The sequence below is a fragment of the Lathyrus oleraceus genome, chromosome 4, assembly GCF_024323335.1.
Source record: "Lathyrus oleraceus cultivar Zhongwan6 chromosome 4, CAAS_Psat_ZW6_1.0, whole genome shotgun sequence".
NCBI classification, from domain to species: Eukaryota; Viridiplantae; Streptophyta; class Magnoliopsida; order Fabales; family Fabaceae; genus Lathyrus; species Lathyrus oleraceus.
The window spans coordinates 252,282,966-252,301,089 of record NC_066582.1 but is presented as its reverse complement, the minus strand read 5'-3'; positions in this window follow the sequence as shown (position 1 = coordinate 252,301,089).

Here is an 18,124-nt window from a genome sequence, read left to right as displayed (position 1 = left end):
TCAACCACAACATTAATGGATTCCATCATGACCTTGGTTCTGGAGTTAAATACCTTATAAGCTCTGTTGTTTGTAGAGTAACCAAGAAATATCCCTTCATCACTTTTGGGATCCATTTTCTCCTTTGTTCATGATCAGCCAGAATGTAGCATTTACTCTAAAACACATGAAAATATTTAACAGTATGTTTTATTCCTTTCCATAATTCATATAGAGTAGACGAAGTACCAACTTTCAGAGTAACACAATTATGGATATAGCAAGCAGTGTTCATTGCTTCAGCCCAAAAATGATAAGGACGATTTTTTGCATGAAGCATGACTCTAGCTGATTCTTGTAATGTTTTGTTCTTGCGTTCAACAACTCCATTTTGCTGAGGAGTGATAGGAGATGAGAACTCATGACAAATACCTTCAGAAGAATAAAATTCAGAAAATTTTGCATTTTCAAACTCCTTGCCATGGTCACTTCTGATTCTAACAATCACAGTTTCCTTCTCTCTTTAAAAACATTGACAAAGGTCTTTAAATACCTCAAAAGTGTCTGATTTTTCTTTGATAAAATTAACCCAAGTAAACCTTGAAAAACATAAATAACCACATAGACATACCTTTTTCCACCAAGAGTTTCAACTTGCACATGCCCCATTAAATCCATATGAAGAAGTTCTTAAACTTTGGAAGTAGTCTGATGTTGCAACTTCGGGTGTGACATCTTGGTTTGCTTCCCAATTTGACACTCCTCATAGACTTTACCCTCCTCAATTTTGAGTTTTGGTAGACCTCTAATAGCTTCTTTAGACATAATCTTCTTCATACCTTTGAGATTCAAATGTCCAAGCTTCTGGTGCCACAATTTGACTTCATCTTCCTTGTACATTAAACATGTGGAAGAACAATTAGTTTATTGTGGTGTCCATCAATAGCAATTGTCTTTAGACCTAACTCCTCTCATCAGAACATCATTATTCTCATTTGTAACCAAACATTTTGACTTGGTCAAATTGACTTTGAAACCTTTATCACATAACTGACTAATACTGATCAGATTAGCAGTCAATCCTTTTTATAAGAAGACCATCATTAAGTTTAGGAAGTCCAGTACATACTAACTTTCTTATCCCTTTAATTTCGCCTTTACACCAAAAGTGACAAAACTGATGGAATAAGACTGAATGTCCACTAAATACTTCTTGACCCCTGTCATATGTTAAGAACATCCATTGTGGAAGTACCAATATTCTTTAGATGAAGCTTTAAAAGAAGTATGGGTTATAAGACAAGTATCAACAGTCCTAGATTTCCACTCCTTTCTAGTTTTAATCATTACATGATTATCCCTAGGGTATGTTGGATGTTATGGATAACCTTACAGTCTGTAAGAGAAAGGCTTTATATGTCCATATTTACCACAGTAATGACATTTCCAAGGCAAAAACTTGACTTTGAGTTTCCTGATGTATGGCGGAATGTTGTAACATTTGGTCGGACATCATGGGCTCATACTTCCTTTCTGAAGGAATAAATGTTGTCACAAGGGTTTTTCCTTTTTTATTTTGATATTGGTAATTAAAACAGATACCTTTTAAGTTTCCATCCCCTTTTCCAACTTGAAGAATTTCATCTAGCATATCAGACCATTGTTCAACATCTTATGGATTTGGTCATGTTTTCAAGTTTAGAAGACAATAGAGTTACCTAATTTTCAAGATAAGTGACAGTAGATAAAATTTTCTCTTTTTCAACCTGTAGTTGAGTTATGACTCTCTTATGCTCTTCTCCTGTCTTACACACCTCTTCACTTCTAACACAAAGCTCTTTGTAAGAGGCAGCCAATTCTTCATAAGAGACATCCTCATCACATGAATCTTCATCAGATTCATATCTACCAGTGAAATTTGTAACATGCTTAGCAGTTTCATCATCAGTTTCACCTTCAGAATCATCAGACCAAGAAACAGGCAAGCCTTTCTTTTGTTTCTTGAGATACGTGGTACATTCTGATCTAATATGACCAAAACCCTCACATTCACGACATTGAATATCTTTTCCTTGATTGGGCTTTTCCTCTGTTCTTGCTTTTCTCTAAGAATCAATATTCTTGTTGATATCGAATGACATGTTCTTAACATTAGGTCTTGACTTTTTATCCATTTTATTCAACACCTTATTGAACTGTCTCCCAAGAAGCACAATGGCATTAGAAATTACTTCATCAGTCTCCAAGTCACATAGATCCTCTTCATCCTCAACGTTGGATATAAAAGTTATGCTCTTGTTCTTTTTTTCAGATATATCACTAATAGCCAATTCAAAATTTTGAAGTGGCCCAATAAGCTCCTCCACTTTCATGTTGCAAATGTCTTGAGCTTCTTCAATAGCTATGACCTTCATGTCAAACTTCTTAGGCAAAGATCTGAAGATTTTTCTAACAAGCTTCTCCTCTGACATCTTCTCTCCCAAGGCACTAGAATTGATAATATCAAGAATATTCATGTGAAAATCATGAATACACTCATCATCTTTCATCCTGAGACTCTCAAATTTGGTGGTGAGAAGTTGAAGTCTTGACATTTTTACATTTGATGTGCCTTCATGAGTGGTTCTGAGGATTTCCCATGCATCTTTGGCCATATAACAAGTATTTATTAACCTGAATATATTTTTGTCAACTCCATTGAACAAGACATTCAAAGATTTTAAGTTTCCAAGAGCAAGTTCACCTTCTTCCTTTGACCAGTCCTCTTCAGACTTCAAATTAGTTGTGTCCTTCCCATCTTTGTCCTGCACCACAGGATGTTCCCAAACTTTGATAACTGCTTTCCAGGTTCTGTTATCCATAGATTTTAGAAAATCCATCATACGCGTCTTCTAGTAATCATAGTTGGTGCCATTCAAAATAGGCAGTTTGTTGACAAATCCTCCTTCCTTGTCCATAGTACCAGAAAATATCTTCCTGGAGCTCACCAAAAACAGAACAGGGTGTATGCTTTGATGCCAATTGAAATTCTAGTATGCAGATAATATATGTCGTATATGATGTCACGACACCAGGATCAGGACATGTCACTCCATAAACAAGTACGCAGATAGAAGATGTCGTATACGATGTCACGAAACCAAGATCAGGACTTGTCACACTAGAAACAATTATAGTTTTAAAGTAAAATGCAGGAAGTAAATAACATAGGTAAATTATTAACCCAGTTCGATACAACGTCACCTACATATGGGGGCATCCAAGCCAGGAAATAAATCCACTATAATAGTATTAGTTTGAAGTTCTAAACAACCTCTAGTTTTACAAACTTCTCACCTAATCACTACCCTTGGAATTTGTATCTAAGACTCTTCTAGACATGAAACCGTTTTCACTTCCCTTCAATCATACAACAATGATAACAACTTCTAACAATAAATAAATAACACACTTCCAATAAAACATAATCCACTCTTTCTTAAAAGCTCATGAGTGGTTCATAATTACAACTCAAAAACTCAGTCCAATTCAAGTATCTAAGTGATACAAGAAAGGATCACAAATAACAATGAACAAATTAAACCCTAACAGAGACTATCACATACGCAACTTAGTTGATTTCTTAGGTTTATAATCATCCTTTAAATAGACCCAAAATAGCACGGGCTTTGGACTAAATAATCAGCAGATCAGATCAAATCAAATCAAATTTGATGTCTCCTTAAATGTTTTGACATCCATTCTGCACAATCTTCTGCATAATCAAATCTAATGTTTCCTTAAATGTTTTGACATCCATTCTGCACAATCTTCTTCAAAATCAAATCAAATCTAATGTAATGTCTCCTTAAATGTTTTGACAACCATTCTTAGGAAACATTGTACTGCTGGAACCGATCTTTGAGCTTCTAAAATAAGCACTTTGAACCGCAGAATGCGTGAATCAAATCATTAAAGAATCTTCACTAATATCACGCTAAAAAATAAATCTTCCAAGAATGTAAAACCACAGCACGCCACGTTGTCGTACAAGCATGTCAAGACATCTTGTCCAACATCTTGTTATTTCACTTGTTATAACAAAATGCTGCTAATCACAATAAAAACAAACTAACACTCTAATTATACTTATGGATCCACACTAAGTCATTGAAGTATCACATGTAGATGATCGGTCACCATTTCCATTGAATTCCCGCCGTTAATCCGACGTATTTTCATCACTCTGGTAAGATTTATGTTTGTTTTTAGTTGCATTTGAGTCAAGTATCAAGTTTTGTTGGTTTGGTATTACATTACATTCGATTACGAGTTTAAGTCAAAAAGACCTCGTTTATGCTTCGTTTGGGTAGTGTCATTGTTCCAGGTTCAAAAGCAAGAATGGTGAAGTTCGGGACACTCTGAAGGACGAAAATATGACAGAACAGCAGGTCAACACGGCCACCCGTGTGCCACCACACGGCCGTGTTGTTGGTCAAGCAGAGAAAAAGACGAAGCAGAAAACAGGGATCAACACGGGCACCCGTGTGTACACACACGGCCGTGTTGATTAAAACAGTGCATCTACACGGGCACCCGTGTGTAGGGACACGGCCCGTGTTGTTGCTACTGTAACAAATGCTGAAATTAATTAATGCAGGAGAAAAACACGGGCGCCCGTGTGTACACACACGGCCGTGTTGATTGCACGCAGCCTGGAAAACCTAATTTTGCATTGTGAACCGATTCTTCTCATTAAGGGCAGTATGGACCTTTTGCTTGGGGAGGAGGCATCTGAAACTATAAGAAGGCTTGGAAGAGAAAGAAAAAGAGACCTTTTGACAGACGAACGAAAGCATTACAGTGGAGAAGATAGCGAATACAACGGATTCGAAGACGGCGAGATTCAACGGTAGCCACCATTGAAGATCAAATTCTCCTAATTCTTTGTAATGTCTAATCTTTACTTTATGAATTCTTTAAGTACTATGAGAGGCTAAACCCCCTGATGCTAGGGGGTGGTCCTGATGTTATCGTATGTTATGAATGTGAACCAATGATTCCTTGATTACTATGTTATGTCTTTCAATTTAATTGTGTGATGTTATTATGCTTTTGTATCGGACAAATACAAATTAATCTATGACTTCCAATTACAGGACTGTGATTGGTAGGGTTTTCACACAATTGGGTTTATGAATGCATCATCTAGGACTAGTAACTTTCATAAATTACCGTAAACCTTGATATATTGTATGATTAAAACCAATGATTAATTGAATGGACATTTGAGTAAGAATTGGTAGTTTAATAGTTTCTCACTTAAGGACTTAAGTAAGAACATTCTGAGGTTAGGTGATTGAATGTATCATAGGCATTAAGGAAATCGGGATAAATTCATAACGGGCTAACTCAACCACTTACCCTAGCATCTTTTATCTTAATCAGTTATTCTTACTATCTTCGTGTCACTATTCGCAATTCCAAAACAAACCAACCATTATATTTTTGTTTGAATAGAATCGAATTGAAATAAGTAATTCCTACGCAATCCTCGAGATCGATACTGGGAAATAAACTCCCTATTACTACATCGGTGAAAATAGTACACTTGCTATTTTTCCGATCAAGTTTTTGGCGCCGTTGCCGGGGATTGCTAAACTACATATTTTAATTTCTATTCTATTGAAATTTTGTTGCTCGCCAACCAAAATTTTATCTGTGACAATTTTGTTATTCAATTTTAATCTTTGTCTAACTTGTTTATGCGAGGTAAGTCCTCAGCTGATTTTCATTTTGACGCAGAACCAGAGAGAACATTGCGGGCAAAGCTCAGAGAAGCTAGAAGAAAGAAACTGGCAAACTCTGACAGCGAAGAACCGGCCACACCGAGAACACCAGCTTCTGTTCACTCCGAAAAATCTGAGTCAAACACAGATTCCCATCCAGACACTGTTAATATGGCTGCAGACCCACCTCCACCGGAAAGACTTTTAGGTGACTATGGCAGACAGAATAATCCAGCAGTGCGGTTGACCATTGTGAATCAACCTGTTAATGTTGCTCACTTCCAGTTGCACCCGTCTACTATCCGCCAGTTAGAAAGCAAACCTTTTGCAGGAAAGATCAATGAGGATGCAAACAAGCATCTGCAGAGGTTTCTGACTATGACTACATCATTGAAAATTGATGGGCATTCTGAGGAAGCAAAGAGATTGGTCATGTTTCCATTCACGTTATCTGAGGACGCTGAGGAATGGTTTTATTCCCTACCTGCAGGAAGCATTACTACATGGCAACAAATGGAAACAACATTCTTGAATGAGTATTTTCCTGCTTCTGTGTATATCCGTAAGAGGTATGACATTGTGAATTTTAAACAGAAAGAAGGAGAGACACTTGGAGATGCCTACAAAAGATTCAAAAGATGTTTAGTTGCATGTCCTACACATAATCTGGATGAAACTGAACAAATGCAGAATTTTGTGAATGGGCTGAAGATGAGAACTAAGCAACTCATTGATACAGCTGCTGGTGGCTCGTCTAATTTTTCTACAGCAACCGGTATCAAAAAAATCATCGAAGCTATTGCAGCAAATGAGCATTTGGAATTGTATGACCGTACTGTAAATCAGCCGGAGGGAAAAATTGACTTGAAATTAGCAAATCAGGTAGTGAAAATGGAAGACCAGATTGCTGCTGAGGTTGAAAGGAGATTGAAAGCTATGAATTTCGGTACCCAGACTGTTGCTCAAGCTCAGCCGGTTCCGATCATGATTTGTGAAATTTGTAGTGGACCACACAATACTGTTCATTGTTTTGCAACACCGCAACAGATTGAAGAAATAAAATTTTTAAAGCAGAACAATCCCTACTCCAACACATACAATCCGGGGTGGAAAAATCATCCCAACTTTGCATGGAAAGATCAAAGAGGGAACGTGCAACAGCAGGCACAGGGTCAATATCAAAATCAATATCAGCAGCAGCAACAGGTACCTCAGAAGGCAGATTGGGAGATTGCAATTGAAAAGATGGCAGCTCAAAATATGCAATTTGAAGAAGAGACTAGAAACAATCAGAAAAACACCACCGCCTCCCTAAGGAATCTCGAAGTTCAGCTGGGACAGATAGCACAACAACTGTCAAGTTCTAGAACACCAGGTTCCCTACCTAGTGAAACAGTTCAAAATCCAAGAGGTCAGGAGAATGTTAATACTGTCACGACGATAGAGAAAGAGGTTGCAAAAAAGAAAAAAATTATGTCACCGAGCGAGCCGACTAAAGAAGAAACTACAAAAGGAACTAAACCGGTGACTAAGTTGCCCTACCCTCAGAGAGTGACAAAGAAGGAACCTAGTGAGTCCGACTTGGAGAAATCATGACTATGTTTAAAAGGATTGAGGGTCATATGACTTTGTTTGAAGCACTTGAAAGGATGCCCATGTACAAGAAATTCGTGGAAGAGGTAATGGCTGAAAAGAAACCAACCACTGAAGAACAGGTATCCGGTAAGGAACAAGACAATGCAAAATCCCTAGTGCAGAACATTCCTAACAAACAAAAGGATCCAGGAACCGTCACAGTACCATGCACAATCAAAGAAAGAACCTTCAAAAAGGTACTAATAGATTCGGGAGCTAGTGTGAATCTGATGCCATTATCGGTCTATCACAGGCTGGGTATTAAAAATATTAGTGATATAAAGACCAATCTGAAGTTTGCGGATCACTCAAGGAAAGATGCATATGGTATAGCTGCAGATGTGCTGGTAACAATAGCGGACTTGACTTTCCCAGTTGATTTTGTAATCCTAGACATACCTGAAGACAATGAGGCAACCATTATTCTGGGTCGACCTTTCATGAAGACGAGTCGATGCAAGCTCGACATGGATGAGTGCACGCTAACCTTGAAAGTTCACAACAAGGAAATAACATTGAATGCTATTGAAAATCAGGAGATGGAAGAAAATACAAAATCTCAGTATCAAGTAGGCTTAATCAAGACATTGAATACTATCAAAGGCTCACCACTGCCAGTAGCCACCCGAAATGGAAAGATTCCTAACACTGGAAGGATAGTTAAAAAGGAATCGTGGTACAAAGGAGTCCACACTGATAAAAGAGACAATTTCCGTGTTGTAGACAAGAGGTGCAAAAAGGTTTTGAACCGGAAATATCCCCCATGATAAGGGAAATGAACCGTCGAGCCATGCGACGTTAAACGAAGCGCTTCGTGGGAGGCAACCCACGCGTTTGATTTCTAATTTATTTCGTTTTTATATTTTTGGTGTGTGCTAAAATTTTGTGTAGGGGAGGAGGAGAATTAAAAGGGCAAAGTCACAAACACCTCCAAGTGGAAGGAAATTACACAAGTGCATTAAACCAACAGTAGTCGCTGTGAGTCCCCTTAGTATCTGGATTTAAACATTGAGGTCAATGTTTAGTTCAGGTGTGGGGGGGTTTTCCTTTCATGTTTTATTTCCATCGCTTTTGTTTTTGTTTGTTTTCGTTGTTTACTTGTGTGTACAGAGTGATGAGAAATGGTTGGACGAATCCGGGATCAATGGTAGTGGATGAATGACACCCCTCATACTTATTCTGATATGGCACCCCGGAAGTTGATGCAACCATGAGAAGGTAAAGTCGGACACAATTTGGTGACACTAGACCAAGAGAGCGGTATGGAAAGACCAAGTCAGGAAAGAACCACATAATACGAAGAGACTTCAGAGCTTGCAAGCTAACCAACATGGTGAGATCACAAAAGGCCAAACACGAAATATCAACATGAGAGTTCAGCCAGGTATAACTTTATCACTCTGATTTTGCGTATGTTCTGTTGACACGTCACAGCATGACAACACACACTGAGGCAAGTTGTTTGTTTAGCCAGGGCCTTTCTAGCCATCCCTATATGTATGTTTCCCTTCGTAAAACCCCGTTGAGCCTTAGCCATTTGTTCATTGTAAACCCCATGCTAACGTCAAGCATTATTCCTCATAAATCCATGTTAACTTTTAATTATCCATTCCCTTTTGTGTCATAACTCGGTATGATTGTGTGAATTGCAAGATGTGCAATGAAAATAAGTTTGGGGTGAAAATTTTGAAAGGGAAGGCAAGTGCATAAGATGAGATCATACAAAAAGAAAAACAGTATGTATGTCCTTTATAAGAAAAAAAAAATAAGAAAAGAAAAAAAATGCACTTGCCAAGACCTTAGAGATAGTCAAAAGAGTTTTTACCCCAAAAATATATGTGATGCACAGGAAAAGAAGAAAAAGTACACAATATGATTACCGAGTTCAAAACCCTTTGTACCCATTTTTTTGTTTATCCCACCGTACCCAAGCCCCGTTACAACCTAAAAAGACCTCAAAAAGTGTGTGAAATCTGCTGTGGTAATGACATTAGAATGTGTTCAAAGTTAAGAGTCTGATACTGTATACTGTGCTGTGAGTGTACACACCTAACCCCGAGAGATATTGTGAGTGAGTGAAAAGCTTGCAGGTGAAGATGTTTCTGATGTGGAAATATGGTAAACTGCCTGAATTGGAGAGACCTGAAACTCGATTGGAAAGGAAGAACACAAATGGTGAAAGACTAGGTTGCATTGTGGAAAACGAATTCGGAGGTGACCTTTGTTTGGACTCAATACATCACTTGAGGACAAGCAATGAGACAAGTTTGGGGTTGTGATCGGTCACCATTTCCATTGAATTCCCGCCGTTAATCCGACGTATTTTCATCACTCTGGTAAGATTTATGTTTGTTTTTAGTTGCATTTGAGTCAAGTATCAAGTTTTGTTGGTTTGGTATTACATTATATTCGATTACGAGTTTAAGTCAAAAAGACCTCGTTTATGCTTCGTTTGGGTAGTGTCATTGTTCCAGGTTCAAAAGCAAGAATGGTGAAGTTCGGGACACTCTGAAGGACGAAAATATGACAGAACAGCAGGTCAACACGGCCACCCGTGTGCCACCACACGGCCGTGTTGTTGGTCAAGCAGAGAAAAAGACGAAGCAGAAAACAGGGATCAACACGGGCACCCGTGTGTACACACACGGCCGTGTTGATTAAAACAGTGCATCTACACGGGCACCCGTGTGTAGGGACACGGCCCGTGTTGTTGCTACTGTAACAAATGCTGAAATTAATTAATGCAGGAGAAAAACACGGGCGCCCGTGTGTACACACACGGCCGTGTTGATTGCACGCAGCCTGGAAAACCTAATTTTGCATTGTGAACCGATTCTTCTCATTAAGGGCAGTATGGACCTTTTGCTTGGGGAGGAGGCATCTGAAACTATAAGAAGGCTTGGAAGAGAAAGAAAAAGAGACCTTTTGACAGACGAACGAAAGCATTACAGTGGAGAAGATAGCGAATACAACGGATTCGAAGACGGCGAGATTCAACGGTAGCCACCATTGAAGATCAAATTCTCCTAATTCTTTGTAATGTCTAATCTTTACTTTATGAATTCTTTAAGTACTATGAGAGGCTAAACCCCCTGATGCTAGGAGGTGGTCCTGATGTTATCGTATGTTATGAATGTGAACCAATGATTCCTTGATTACTATGTTATGTCTTTCAATTTAATTGTGTGATGTTATTATGCTTTTGTATCGGACAAATACAAATTAATCTATGACTTCCAATTACAGGACTGTGATTGGTAGGGTTTTCACACAATTGGGTTTATGAATGCATCATCTAGGACTAGTAACTTTCATAAATTACCGTAAACCTTGATATATTGTATGATTAAAACCAATGATTAATTGAATGGACATTTGAGTAAGAATTGGTAGTTTAATAGTTTCTCACTTAAGGACTTAAGTAAGAACATTCTGAGGTTAGGTGATTGAATGTATCATAGGCATTAAGGAAATCGGGATAAATTCATAACGGGCTAACTCAACCACTTACCCTAGCATCTTTTATCTTAATCAGTTATTCTTACTATCTTCGTGTCACTATTCGCAATTCCAAAACAAACCAACCATTATATTTTTGTTTGAATAGAATCGAATTGAAATAAGTAATTCCTACGCAATCCTCGAGATCGATACTGGGAAATAAACTCCCTATTACTACATCGGTGAAAATAGTACACTTGCTATTTTTCCGATCAGTAGACCATATGCACAAAAGTGATACTCTTGTCCATAAAAATGGATGTGCCAACCAAATACAATAGGTATACTCTAAGAGTGTATGCTCTATGTTGCACAACCTGTATGTTATCACTAGCACCATGTTCTACATCATGCAATTATTGTGTATACAACCTCCCTAGGAATCTAAGCCTAGCATGATCCCCTCAGGTAGCTTCATACTCCTTCATGGCATCCTCTAGGTTTGCTCCAAGATAATCTACCATCATCTCCAGTGCGTCATCTTTATTAATATTTCTACGGTCTAACAGTCTCCCCTTGATTGGAAGATTTAGCAGGCATGAGACAACGTCCAATATGATTGGCACCTCATCACGTGGAAGATAAAATGATGGCGTCTCCGAGTCTCATCTCTCTATAAATGCGGACATTATACCATGCTTAACTACATGCAACATAATCGATACTACACAAGTCTCTCATCCCAGATATCTACATCACATCCTTAAACCACTACTCATTAGGATGCTGCAAACCCATAATCTCCTGGCCATGGTTGATGAATTTTAAAGCATCATGGTCCTGCTGAAAAATAAATCATCATCAAAAACTTTGAATATTATCAAAAATGATATTTCAAAGAATGAATGTAGCTGAATTTTACATCTCTATCCTAGACATGTCTAGCAGCATGGCTCGGGTATAGAGGCAACAATGATGAGTCTGACGTGCCTTCTTCAAACCCCTCAGGTTCTTTAGGAGCCATGAGTGCCTCAGGTGTCTCCGGTGCCTCGGATACCTCGGGTGTCTCAATAAGTGCCACGTGTCTACTACGAGAAGATGAAGGCGAAGATGCATGAGCCCCAAAAGTTGACACCTCTACATCAACCGGCCTAGAAACGACATATGCATGCGAAGATAAGGCTTTTCCCCCTCCAAACTGATGCATTCAATAATGGGAAACCTAAGAAAGAATTTATGGCATTCAATAGTGGGATAACCAAAGAAAGAACGTCCATACTTACGACAATGATGAAAAAAATTTATAGTTATATTTGTATTTGAGAAGGCATTGTCAGATTTGGGGCGAACAAGTCCCCATCTAGTTTCTTTAGACTTGGGAAATATTAAAAACCTGTACTTTCGGATACCATATAAAAACTCAAGAAGACGTGAGAAATATTTGTATATTCATCGCATATTTTATTATAAATATATGCTCTTGTTTACCTCCTCGATAACAATTTACAATTAAAAAACACTTAATTTTTATTATAAATTATAAAAAGAATAACGTCAACTTTATTTCATTCAAATATTTTATTTAAAAAAAATATTTTCTCTCTCATTTTTTTTCATAAGCAATAAATAATTATAATTGTATTGACATCTATCCATAAAATATATTTTAAAAAAACATAAAAATTTAAATTTTTTAATAAATATTTAACTTTTTTAATAAATGTGAAATAACAAGTCTTGCAAATAAATTATAATGTTAAAGACAAAATATTAATATAAAAACTAATCGATCCTAATATAATTACTTCTCAGCTATAATAATTGAAGAATAGTGACACATCCTACCATTTTTTTATTCAATTATCCGAATTAGAATTTATTTTAAAATAACCATTATTTTCAAATTTAATCCTTAAATAATCATTTTTTTCGAAAAAAAATACCAAAATAAACATTATTCTTAACTGATGCGTCAGTTGAACTGACGCATCCAATTAAGCATCAAAGGAGGCACCAAGGATAATGGCGCATGCATGCAATGGTATAGCACCTAGGCGTCATGCCTCTTGGCGCATGCATACACTATATAGTGTATGCGCCAATGCATGTGGCGCATGCACCTTTATTTTTATTTTTTTAAATTTAAATGTTAATTTGACAAATAAATAAAAAATATACTGAAAATAAAAATTATATTTATGTTTTAATGAAAAATTACATGGAATTAACAAGAAATTCAATAACCCGCCCGATTGAAACGCCCCCATGTTCCACATCCAGGTGCGCTAGTCTGTCTTCGAGGTCTCCCACGATTTTCCTGATGTGTTTAGGGTCATTGAGTGCCGACATGATCCAATGGTGGTTGGTGTGAAGGGCCAGTGGAAGGTCCAACGGTATTTGATAGATGTGTCATCATTTGTTCCCAATAGCTGAGGGGGTTCTCGCCAACGAAGCTTCCGTAATTGAGTTTGGTGCACATGCTATCGTAGTTGGGTCGTTGTGGTTGAGTGAATTGTGGACGGTATGGTTGCCCGAATTGGGATATTGAATCAGTTTGGAAATGAATCAACGGTTCATGGGGTGTACGATGACATGAATTGTATGAATCATCTGGGCTATATACTGTTGTGGTGGCTGCATATGGTTGTTGGTGGGTAGGGTTTGATTCCTGGTTTTGAGATTGAGTGTGTGGCATGAATGGGTTGCGAGGTTGGGTGTTTGGTGGTTGGGTGTATATGGTAGGGTGATGGTGTGAGGTTGGTCGTTAGGTTTGGGTGGGTTGACATTGCTCTTGGACGGGGACTTGTTGTCGGGCGTATGATGATGAAGCTAATTGGCGTGGATCAATCAAATACCTTGGCTCAGACACAAATTATGGCGTTGTGACCGACCTAAACCATGCCATATACTGTTGGATTGGTCTAGCACCTTGTATGACTGGTTTGTTTAAGATATGTTGTCGATTCCTCCAATGATGACACATCTCTTTTGCGAAGTCTCTCCAGCCGGAATAATCACATTGGGCATCGACTCTTTTTTGATGTCAATCTCCCAAACAACGTCAGAGGTTCTAGAATTTGTTGCTGCATGACAAACTACAGTTTTACCCTGTCACTTAGGTGCATCTCCACAGCAGTGAACCGGATAATTAATGTTTTTGCTCTCCAAACTGCAGCATCATCTTGGTTAACCTGATGATCAAGACCGAGATATGGCCTCTAGATAAACTGTACAAGAATACGACATGATTAGATGATAAATAATTTGATAATTATTTTTAAATCAAAATAGAGTTGTGTAGGAGTATTACATCGTCTAGGCCAATGTGGTCCAATAGATTGCGATAGACTGTTATAGCGTGTTTCTGACACCTGTTGTAGTTTATCCCTCTAACTGACCACCTAGATCAAAAACATTTAAAAAATATTATTTATAGTTAGTTGTAATATAAAGTCTAATAATTAGATGGTAAAGTTTTAAATTTACTTTATTACAAACGAGAATATGAATGGCTTCTCGTTTACCGGGGCGAGTGACGACACTCTTGACCAACCCCATGCTTGTAGCAAATATGTGTAAGAATAAAACTTACAAGTATTTTTTTGGCATTTTTACACATCGCACTATATAGATGGGCCAAAACAGCCGAACCCCAACTATATGTGCTTACCTTATTTAGGTTTTGTAACAACGGTAAATACATAATATTTATCGTATTATCGGGAAATAAAAAATTACCGAATAAAATCATAATATAACACTGAGATTTAATTATTTTTTCATACTCGGTAGATTCTTAGGTCAATGTTATACTCGTATAATATTGTTTGAGATATCTTAAGTTAATACCTTGCCCCTAGCTTGACCAGATGTCTCTCTTGCAGCTTGGTCGTCACACAAAGGGGCACCCAACAATTCATTGCAAATAGAGTTATCCTGGTTAACTCTATCATTTACAGCCTTACCATCGATACATAGACCCAATAACATGTAGACGTCCTTAAGTGTGACGATACACTAACAGAAAGGAAGGTGAAATGTGTGGGCCTCGGGTCTCCATCTCTCCAATAAAGCAAGAATAAATTTGTAGTCAACCGAGTATGAGACTATGTTGAGGAGATTACCGAAACCGCATCCTTGAATATATAGTTCTATCAAAGGATCGTGGGATACATATTCATAGACACGACATCAAGATTGTTTTGGATCCTAATAAAACATAAGCAAGAATAAAGTAAGAAGAAGTAATAAACAATAAAATCATAATTAAAAAATATGTACGAAATAAGTAAGAGGAAATAAGTAAGAAGAAGTAATAACATACAAATGTCGTGATATTGTCGATTGTTCCTTGGTGTTCATCACCCATAGTCAATAGAGACATAATGTTGCAGAGGTTAAGTAATGCAGAGGTTGAGTGTTATAAAAGTGAAGTGTTGCAGATGTTGATTGTAAGTGTTGTAGATATTGAGTGTTGTGAGAGCAGCATGTGAATAGGTACGCAACATGTGAAGCATGGGATATGGTGCATGCATGTGAGATAGGTGTAGGCGCCTAAGACTAGTGCACATGCCTTGCTTTATGACATGCATGGTTACATGCTCCAGGCTAGTGGCGCATGCGTTCCTTTTTATGCATGCAAGGAAGAGGCGCCTAAGGCTTGAGTGCATGCCTTGCTTTATGCGCCATTAGAATGGACATCTGCCTTGGATTATTAGGGCAAAGAGATTCCTTGTGTGCAGGTGCATGCTTGTAGTGTTAGGACAAATATTCTTAGGGCAGAGATTCCTTGCAGGCGCATGCATTGTATTATCTTGTCTCTGCATGGATTCTTTGCATTGCATTGTCTTGTCTTTACAGATTAATTGCGTGATCAATATATACATTGTCTCCCATATTTAACTTCATACGAATAATATATCAATGCATTCACCATGAATATCCATACAGATCAATAGAAACATTAAACTTACATTTAAAAAAATGTCTTCATCGCCATATTACATGATCAGTGCCCATACCGAAGGTGAAATATTTGAGCATCAATTATTCGATTTTGTTTTCGCAACATAGAAGTAACTCGATTTACAATAAATCAACGATCAAATTTTTCATATTTGAAACAAAGAATAGAAAAGAAATTGCAATGTAGTCAGGTGGGCCAAATCATCTATACAAATCCGGTGTAGTTTGCAGACAACCAGGTAAAGTTTTATCACTTGAAGATTCGAGATGATGACGATGTTCATCATATGTTTGTCAGTCATGAACAATCTGGGTACAATGATATATAGTTATATATATTACCACAACAACAACAAGTATCTCAGTTCATTGATCAGTCACAAGTATTTTGTGAAACTGGTGACGACGAACAAGCTGAGGTCAATGTTGTAGATGACGAAGAAGAAGCCGGGTTATTGGTTGATTCAATGGTGAACGATGAAGAAGAAGAGGAGCTATTACCAGCTAGTCATGTATATTGTCCACCTCAATATATGACAAACTTGAATTTGGGTGCCGATGAACCTTCATCAGATATATTTTACAATCCTTATGTGCAAATTCAAGGATCATTGAAAGAAGGAGACACATTTCGCACAAAAGAAGATTGTGTAAAAGCTATTAAAAAGTATTACATGGATCTATCAGCTGATTACAGAGTTGGTCGAACTAATGCACTGAAGTACAAGATATATTGTCGAAATGAGCACTACCTTTTTAGGTTGTCAGCTTCATACCGGAAGAGGAATGATTCTTGGGAGATTGGATCCATGGGTCCAGTTCACACATGCATGCTCACGAACCCAATGCAAGACCCTCAGAAACTTAGCTCTTAGTTAATATGCGATGAATTTTTGTCTGTCATTAGCGATAATCCATCGTTAAAGGTGAGTACAATAATCTCGCATATTGTAACACAATACAACTATACTTCATCATACAGGAAATCATTGATAATGGCTGGCATGATCCTCCATCTACACATGTCTTCTGCATTAGACATATCGCTCATAATTTTATGCGGGAGATCAAAGACAAAATGTTGCGGAAGAAGGTTGTCAACGCAGGTTACGCATTAACAGAACCTTCTTTCAAACACTACCGCGAAGACATCAGATTGTCAAACGCGGATGCAGTACGATGGATCGACAATATTCCATTGGAGAAGTGGAATATGGCATACGACAACGGTCAACATTGGGGCCACATGACAAAAAATCTTGTGGAATCAATGATATCTGTCTTCAAAGGCATCTCAAACCTACCTATAACTGCTTTAGTGCAGGCAACATATTTCAGGCTAGGGGCGCTGTTTGAGACCAGACATTCCAAATGGAGTTCAGTGTTGCAATCTGGGCAGTTATTCAATGATGCTTCAATAAAATTCATTAGACACGAAGCTGCCAAAGCTAACACACACGTGGTCACTGTGTTTGACCGTACTAAAGGTTGGTACAATGTTGTTGAGTCCATGGATCACAATGATGGCATGTTGATGGGACAATACAGAGTGGAACTAGATAGAGGTTGGTGCGACTGCGGAAAGTTCCAAGCCTTTCGTATGCCCTGCTCACAAGTTATTGCGGCATGTTCAAAGGTTCGAAGGGATCCATCCTACTTACTATCTGACGTTTACAAAGTCATAAGCATATCCAATGTTTACAAAATTAGTTTTTCAGTTGTTGCAAAAAAAGGATTACTGGCCTGAATATCAAGGGGACATTCTATGGCACAATGAAGTTATGCGAAGAAAGAAAAATGTCGCCCAAATAACACCCGTATTTGAACCGAAATGGATACGACAAAAAAATGGTTTGATTATGTAGTTCATGTCGCCAGCCAGGTCACAATCGTACTAACTGTCCTAGTGTTGGAACGAGCACAACAAGATAATTTTACATGTACCTCTTTTGCTTTATATTTAAAACAAAATTTATTTCATATGATAACTTTATGAGGAAATATCATCACAAACAAATACAACAACACATTCAACACACAAGCAACACATAAACAACAACACAAGCAACAACACAAACAACTACAACAATTAAAATACCATTACTATAACTAAGAAATCACAACCATCAAAACAATTTTGAACATATTATGCATCATCCCGTGAACGTCTCTATCAGTCTTAATATCCATCCATTCACGCACTTCTCCATTTTGGTTGAACGTGGACTCTAGCCATTGAATTCTTCTAATCCTTTCACCATCTGCAATTTCTCCATCTAACCAACGGTTCAATGTCCGATTAAGACGTTCAAACAAATCTATATTCCAAAGTCGAA